Below are 9,149 nucleotides of genomic sequence, written 5' to 3' on the forward strand. Positions count from 1 at the left end.
CCGTTGTCGAGGATCAACTTCGTCAAATTTCGTACCCTGTTGTTACACCGTCTAGCCGGTAAATGGGAAGAACCCATAGTACCGGAAATTTAGTAGATCCTTTAGCGAAACCCGAATGTTATACTCGTACACACCTCTTACTCATCCGAATTAAGAAAGCTATGACCGAGAATCGCGATAGGAGACCTCTTAAGGAATTCTCCCAACCCTCTGACGAGGAACCTAGTTCGAGTAAAGTAAACCCCCTTATTCCTGTTAACTATTTCGAACTAAAACCGTCTTTGTTGCAATTAGTGCAACAAAACCAATACGCGGGTCTCGCTACTGAGAACCCGAATCAACATTTAAAAGTTTTTATCCAACTAGCCGACACCTTTAAATCTATCGGCGCTTCACCCGATGCGATCCGTTTAAGATTATTTCCTTTCTCCCTCAGGGATAGAGCACGTTCATGGTTAGGTTCACTTCCAGCTAATTCAATAACTACCTGGGAAGACCTTAGGAGAGTATTCCTTGCTAGATATTTCCCCTCTAGTAAGACTGTTGTTCTTCGAAACCAAATAACTAAATTTGCTCAAAACCAAGGAGAATCACTTTTTGAAGCTTGGGAGAGATATAAAGAGCTATTAAGAGTCTGCCCACACCATGGCATAGAACAATGGCTGATCGTTCATACCTTCTACAACGGACTCCATTATAACACCATGATGAGCATCGACGCTGCCGCTGGTGGCGCACTGATGAACAAACCTAATCCCGAAGCTTGTGACCTAATTGAGGATATGGCCCTAAACCATTACCAATGGGGAACTGAACAAGCATCAATAGTGAAAAAGGAGACCCAAGGTGGAATACATGAGATAAGCTCTCTAGACATGATGCAGGCAAAAATGGACGCTTTAGCCCTTAGGATCGAACATATGTCTACAAACACTAACACCGTAGCAGTAGTCCACACAAAGTGCGAACTCTGTGGATCTAAAGGACACGAATCGGCAGAGGTAACCTTTTGAACGATCTGAACACCAACCAAGTGAATTACGCCCAAGGCAACCCATTTTCAAACACTTACAACCCTGGATGGAAGAATCATCCAAATTTCTCCTATAAAAACCAGAACCCTATCCAAAATCATGCACCTCAGAGACCGCAAGGTTATCAAGCCCAAAAACCAAACCAACCTATGCATGTTGAGCCCCATAAGTCTAACCTTGAGAAGATCATGGAGAGCTTTATATCGGGCCAGACTCAGCAAAATAAAGAATTCCTAAACCAGAACATTCACGTAAACAAACTTATAATGCAATTAGGAACCAAGGTTGATCAGATAATCACTCACAACAAGATGCTTGAAACCCAGATCTCACAGGTAGCACAAAACCAAGCCCCACAAACTACACCTGGAGGAAAATTTCCTGGACAACCTCAACCAAACCCTCGAGGGCAAGCTAACGCTATCTTGTTACAAAGTGGGACTGCTTACGAAGGGCCTCATAACCCAGGAATGAGCGAGTCCAAAACTTCTAAAGGAAATGTACCTACCAACCAAGAAGAGGAACCGGAGGAACCCAAGAAACAAACCAACCAAGAAGGTGAAGCCAAGGATAAAACTTACAAACCACCAATCCCATATCCGCAAAGACTTAAACAAACCAAAATCAACAACTAATATCAAAAATTTATAAAAGTAATAGAAAAGCTTCATGTAGAGATTCCTTTCACCGAAGCTATCACCCAAATTCCGTCTTACGCCAAATTTCTCAAAGACATCTTAACCAACAAGCGTAGGCTTCACGACCCAAAACCCTTGGAATGCAATTTTATTTCTGAGGATAAACTTGCTAAGAAGGAGAAAGACCCTGGTAGGTTTTCTATACCTTGCATTTTAGGGAGTCATGTGATCGAAAAAGCTTTCCTAGACTTAGGCGCTAGTGTAAGTTTAATGCCCTTAGCTGTATGTAAAAGGTTAAACCTAGGAGAATTGCAACCAACTAAGATGTCCCTTCAATTAGCCGATAGGTCTGTTAAGTATCCTGTAGGCATTTTAGAAGACATCCCAGTTAGGATCGGTCAACTTTATATCCCAACAAACTTTATGGTCAAGGATATCAAAGAAGACGAAGATATCCTTATCCTTTTAGGTAGACCATTTTTATCAACAGCCGGAGCTATAATAGATGTCAAAGGAGGGAAATTAACCTTCGAAGTAGGGGACGAAAAGATCGAGTTCATTCTTTCAAAATTCCTGATGGCACCAATTCTAGGAGACGCATGTTATGCGATCGATGTTATAGATGAGTGCATAAGAGAATTTGATCATAGAGAACCTAAGATCGAACCATTTTCAAACCCGAATGAAAAGGATGACGAGCTAGAGGAAACGGAACCTCACGAATGTTTGGATCTTACTCCAGACCTTTCACCAAATTCTCAAAAACCAGCCCAAGAACTTAAGGAACTACCCAAGAACCTAAGATATGAGTTTTTGGATAAAGAAATGAACCGCCCAGTAATACTTAGTGCCACCTTAAACCAAGATGAGATGAATCGACTCTTGAATTTTTTAAGAAGATACCCCTCTGCATTAGGGTACAACATCTCTGATTTAAAAGGTATTAGCCCATCCATGTGTATGCACAGGATCACACTAGAGGAGGATTCAAAACCTTCCAAATAACATCAGAGACGAATCAACCCTGTAATGGGCGAGGTGGTGAAGAAGGAAGTCCTTAAACTACTAGAAGCTTGTATAATCTATCAGATCTCTGATAGTAAATGGGTAAGTCCTGTAGATGTGGTACCAAAGAAGGGAGGCATCACAGTCATGCAGAACGAAAAGGGAGAGCATGTCGCTAAACGCATAAAAGGCGGATGGCGGATGTGCATAGATTATAGGAAGCTTAATAAGGAAACTAGTAAAGACCATTTCCCCTTCCATTCATAGATCAAATGCTGGAGCGTCTTGCCAGACACTCTTACTTTTGTTATCTTGATGGATATTCTGGATTTTTCCAAATACCCATTCACCCCGAGGATCAAGAGAAAACAACCTTTACATGTCCTTACGGAACGTTTGCTTAAAGAAGAATGTTGTTTGGACTCTGTAATGTGCCAGCTACTTTCCAATGTTGTATGATGTCAATCTTCGCAGATGATCTCAACGGAATTATGGAAGTGTTCATGGACGACTTCTCGGTGTGTGGATTAGACTTTGAAGACTGCCTTATTAACCTTGAGAAAACCCTAGAGAGATGCGTAGAAGTTAACCTTGTGCTAAACTGGGAGATGTGCCACTTTATGGTTAAAGAAGGCATAGTGTTAGGACATATAATATCTGAAAGAGGCATTGAGGTCGATAAAGCAAAAATAGAAGTTATAGAAAACCTTAACCCTCCTAAGACAGTTAGAGAAGTTTGTAGTTTCCTTGGAAACGCCGGTTTCTACCGACGCTTCATAAAAGACTTCTCTAAAATAACAAATCCCCTGACCGACCTTCTGATGAAAGACATTGAATTCATTTTCGATGAAAAATGCATCAAAGCTATTAATCAGTTAAAACAAGCATTAATTTCAGCACCCATTCTACAAACCCCGGATTGGACTAAACACTTCGAAATAATGTGTGATGCTAGTGATTTTGCTATAGGAGCTGTTTTAGGGCAAAGAAAAGATACGAAACTACATGTAATATATTTCCCTAGTAGAACCCTAGATGCCGCTCAATTAAATTATACAACAACATAGAAGGAAATCCTAGTTATAGTTTTTGCAATCGATAAATTTAGGTCTTATCTTGTAGGATCTAAGATTATAGTCTATACATACCATGCAGCTATTCGTTATCTTCTGAGCAAAAAAGATGCAAAACCTATATTACTCAGGTGGAACCTTTTGCTACAAAAATTCGACTTAGATATTAGAGACAAAAAAGGTACAAAAAACATAGTTGTTGACCATCTTTCCAGATTAGAGCATTTAAAGCCAGATCATTTACCTATTAATGATGACTTGACCTATGACGACTGATTGCTAAGATAGATACCGCTCCCCTAAACTTGATACAGACAACCTTGGGACAATTTCAGAAACTAGCAGAGTACCATGGTACGCTGATTTTGTGAACTATCTAGCTCCTGATATCATACCACCTGACCTCAACTATCAATAGAAGAAGACGTTCTTTAAAGATATAAGACACTTCTATTAGGACGAACCACTCCTTTTCAAAAGAGGAACTGATAACATATTTCGACGTTGCGTCCCGGAAGAAGAAGTCAGAAACATCATAGAGCATTATCATTCTTCACCCTATGGTAGACATTCAAGCACATCCAAGACATACGTTAAGATCCTTCAAGAGGGTCTTTATTGGCCGATATTATGGCGTTATGTCCATCTTTATATTGTCCGATGTGACCGGTACCAGCACACTGGGAACATCTCAAGACTTGACGAAATTCCTTTGAAGAATATCCAAGACGTAGAACTATTTGACGTTTGGGGTATTGATTTCATGGGACCTTTTCCATCTTCATTGGGAAACAAGTACATTTTGGTAGCAGTTGACTATGTGTCCAAGTGGATAAAAGCTATAGCCGCACCCACCAACGACACAAGAGTAGTCATCAAGATGTTCACGAGTAATATCTTTCCCAGATTTGGAGTTCCATGACTTGTCATAAGTGATGGTGGATCACATTTTATATCCAGGATATTTAATAAACTCTTAAGGAAATATGGACTAAAACACAGAGTAGCAACACCATATCACCCACAGACTAATGTTCAAGTGGAAGTTTCTAACAAAGAGATTAAGTAGATCTTGGACAAAACTTTATCAATATCTAGAAAAGATTGGTCTGAAAAGCTAACAGAAGCACTGTGGGCTTACAGAACTGCTTACAAAACCCCTATTGGAACTACACCGTACCAGTTGGTCTACGGGAATTCATGCCACTTACCTTTTGAACTCAAGCACAAGGCATATTGGGCCAACAAGATCCTAAATTTGGATTACCTGGCATCTAGCAAGAAGCGAATCCTTGATATTCATAAATTGGAGGAACTCCGCCAGAATGCTTACGAGAATGTCGTTATATACAAAGAAAGAACCAAAGCTTGGCACGACAAAAGGATTGTGAAAAAGTAGTTTAATATAGGCGACTCTGTTCTCCTCTTCAATTCGAGATTATGTCTTTTTCCAGGTAAGCTGCGGTCGAGATGGACAGGCCCCTTTGAGGTTTCCAAAATCCTAAAATTTGGAGCAGTTGAAATCCGGAACAACTCCTGTAATCCGTTCGTGGTAAATGGACAAAGACTGAAGCAATACCAAGGAGGTGACATCCCCACAGAATGTCATGACCAAACTCTGATCGACCCTCCAGTTCCTACCTCTAACATATAAAGTTCAAATCGCCAAGCTAACGACGTTAAACAAGCGCTGCATGGGAGGCAACCCATGATTTCTTTTCCTTTACTTTTACTATTTTCAATTTATATTTTTATTTGTTTTATATATATGTATATCTATGTGGAGACTAACAATTATGATATTTATGATTTTAGGTGTCCTCTGTTTCTAATCTAACTTTTCAGGAATGGAGAACATCGACACTATGCCAATAATCTTTCGTGACCCAGTTCAAGAGCAGCGCTACGCCATGCTTTCACAACGCCCAATGTTGCACACTAGATATCCCGACTCGAGATGCATGGAGGCATTAGACATTGAGCCTAGTGTCAGGCATTTGTGCAATCAGTTGTAGTGGGATGAATATACTGATGCTATGCATGTGACGTACAGGAACCTGACTTTGGAGTTCCTGAGCTCGCTTATCTACGGGCCCTATGTTGGTCACGCCATTGATGGAGGATACATTAATTTCAGGTTGTTTTGGGCAGAATACACCTTCAACCACAAGCTATTCGACAACTTTCTTGGTTTTCAGACTGCCTATGATGCTTCATCTGAGCTCCCCATGAGCTATTTTCTGACCCGAGACGTTGAGAAGTTTTGGAGTGATATTACGTGTGGAGGTAGTCCTGACCCTTCCACCCAAGTCTCCAACAAGATTCACAACCCTGCTTTCAGATACTTCCAGATGACCATAGCCTACACCTTCCTGGGGAAGAGTGACCCTGATACACTTGTGAGTGCTGAAGAGATCTTCTTCATGTACTGTACCACTCAGTCACGCCCAGTAGATTGTGGAGCTTTCCTGATCGAGAGTCTATATCTTAATGCTCGCTCTTCTGCGAGCCCTATACATGTTGGAAGATCGGTGACTCATATAGCCTCAACCTTGGGACTCGATAGAAGACTATGTCACCTAATGTCTTATTGCAGCTACACCTTTATGGATATTGATTTCTGTCTCGACCGTGACCTCATGAGGAGATCTTCTTTCCAACCGGATCAATACAGGCTATTAATCGAGGGTGAGACTATTCACTACTTCACTTTACCTGACCCCCACGTGACTTGTGTTATTGATCAGGCCAACTGGCCCTACGCCATAGAAGGGCAGGGAGAGACATTAGACGAGCCGAAAATCGCACCGATCAGAATCAAAGTTCGCAACAACAATCCAAATCTCCAGACTCCAAGCATGCAATCTGAATTGGTTAAGCTTCGCATGGAGATAGCCCAGCTTCGCCTAGAGCTTGCTGACGTTGCTTTGCAGGTCAAAGTATCAGTCGCCTCGCATGACACCGAGACTGATATACTGAATGATGAGATCGCCGACCTCCGACGCCAGATCGCAGAGCTTTGAGGATACGAAGTCGAGGAGACTCCACCATACCCTGAGCATTGATGCCATCATGAACCGAGAAATAACGTTTGAATTTCCCTATTTTTCCGTTATTTATTATTCATGCTTATTTTTATTGTTTCCTATGACATTATGCTTGCTTTATTTTTCCTAAGATTTTTGGACTCGTGAATTATTATTGACTCTTCATATATATATATATATATATATATATATATATTTATGTTTTTATTTTATTTTGTTTTACTTTACTATTTTGTTTTGTTTTATTTTATTTTATTTTACTTTTCGTTTTATTTTCCTCTATCAAGCTTAAAACCAAAAAAACAGCATCCATGGAAAACCTATGTGCACCCCCCACCCCTTTACAAAAAATAAATACAAAAAGACAAACGCCCAAGTAGCAATGAGCAAAGTCGGCCCAACCAAATCCGAAGACATGGCGGGCGCCATAGGCTTCATGGCGGGCGCCATGACGTAACAGGCAGATTTCTCTTTTTCACCATTTTTACCTTCTTCAACCTTTCCCAACCCATTTTCTTTTTCTCCCAACTCCACCATAGTTCATAAAAAATTTCCAACTTTCTCATTTTGACTAGAAGCCATTACCATTTCCCAACTTCACTTCTCTATTTCTCCATCAAAAACCCCTTAAACTCCATTTTTTCATTTCTTTTCTAAAAATACTCATTTTTCTCTACAATCACCATTAATGGCCGGAATGGAGTTCAACAACATCATTCTTCATGGAGGAAAGCTCGGTGAGCGACAAAACAAGATTTTGCAAAAATTGCAAACTTGGGAGATCCTTGCTACCAGGTATGTCGAAGAAGAGTGTTTGTACACTCTAGGCACATACCTTAGTGTTTTCCACATGCTTGATAATCTAGGATTACACGATATTTTTGCTAGTAAAGCACCCACCTACGATAGGCTCACTAGGGAATTTTTGAGTTCCCTAATTTACATTATTTACCCCGGCACTGCTAGCACGTTAGGTACCGTCTCTTTTAGAATGTTTAATGTAGAATACGAGTACACTACTGATGCTTTAGCGGGTTTGCTCGGAATGCCTTATGGTGAGGGTGCTATCTCCGAGACACCCTTAGATACTGAATGGGCACTCGAGGCATTTACTTTTTGGAACAAATTATCTAATGTGAATGTCACTTCCTTTGAAGGGATTTTGGCTTCTAATATCCATAACCCGGCCATACGTATTTTTCGATACCTCTTGGAATGTACTATATTTGGCCGGGAAAATTCTAACAAAGTAAATGCCCGAGAATTGCTGTTTTTATAGGGTTACCTCACTAATCGCAGGATCAATCCTGTTCCTTTCATGGTGGCCCATATGTCTGCCATCCTTAAAAAAGGAGGAACCATCTCTTTCGGTGGTTTGATTACCTCCATTGCTATAGGGTTAAATCTACACGCTGAGTTAGCCACCTTGGAACCACTCCCTCACCGCACCATTAACTTGAAGTTTTTGAAAGATATGAAATTATGCAAGGTGCGACGAGAAAGTGGTTTTTACCTCATGATACATGGTGTAACTGTACCTAGTGTTTTCCTACCTTGCTCTCAGCGTACAGATGTGCGACATGCAAGGAACTGGACATATGATCTTGATGCTCCACCCTTTACCAGTCCTTTGCCACCTAACATTCCTATGGACAATGGGCAAGGGACCGATGATGAGTATGACCGGCGCGACCAGTCACCTGCTCATGATATTCCTGCTGCATCACCTGCACACACTACACCTTCTTCCTCTAACCCTTTTACAGGTACCACTCCCGGTTTCTACATCACCAAGGAGATCTGGCGCGAGCACCTGGCTCGTGAGGAAAGGCGTGACACCCTCCTGAATACCATAAACCAACAACTAACAGATAATATGAGTTTTATGGTAGCTCCCATCAGCGTAGTGAGCAAGCACATCAAACTGTCATTGAGTCCTTACTTGCGATCACTAACGAGCAGCAACGCCAGCAATAGCCTAATGAGCGTCACTTCGCTCTCATCGAGGCCGCCCAAGGATCTCTCCTAGGTCGCTCTCAGCAGTTGTAGGAAGGACTTAGTACTCGAACCAGACGTCGTCGACCCAGGCATCCTGACCAAGGCGGTGACGGTGACGGTACCGATGCTCACCCCTAGTTCTCTCTCTCTCTCTTCCAGGTTACTCCTACCCTATCTCATATCGAAACATTTAGGATAATGTTCGGTTTAAGTGTGGGAGGAGATTTTATCGCTTTTTATCTTTCCTTTATTATTGCTTTTTATCGCTTTCCTTTACTCTTATCGCTTTTTACCGTTTTCTTTTATTTTTAGTATGTTTTGTTTATTTTAGTTGTTTGTTTCTCCTTTTAATAA

At 41.1% G+C, this 9,149-nt stretch overlaps 1 non-coding gene across 1 annotated transcript; it reads right to left on the reverse strand.

The window, feature by feature from the left end:
• Positions 1-545: 545 nt before the first annotated feature.
• Positions 546-652, reverse strand: LOC127088681 (small nucleolar RNA R71). The gene has a single exon (XR_007790506.1). It is a non-coding gene; the product is annotated as a small nucleolar RNA R71 (small nucleolar RNA).
• Between the last annotated feature and the right edge of the window lie 8,497 nt (positions 653-9,149).

The sequence above is a fragment of the Lathyrus oleraceus genome, chromosome 5, assembly GCF_024323335.1.
Source record: "Lathyrus oleraceus cultivar Zhongwan6 chromosome 5, CAAS_Psat_ZW6_1.0, whole genome shotgun sequence".
Lineage (NCBI taxonomy): Eukaryota > Viridiplantae > Streptophyta > Magnoliopsida > Fabales > Fabaceae > Lathyrus > Lathyrus oleraceus.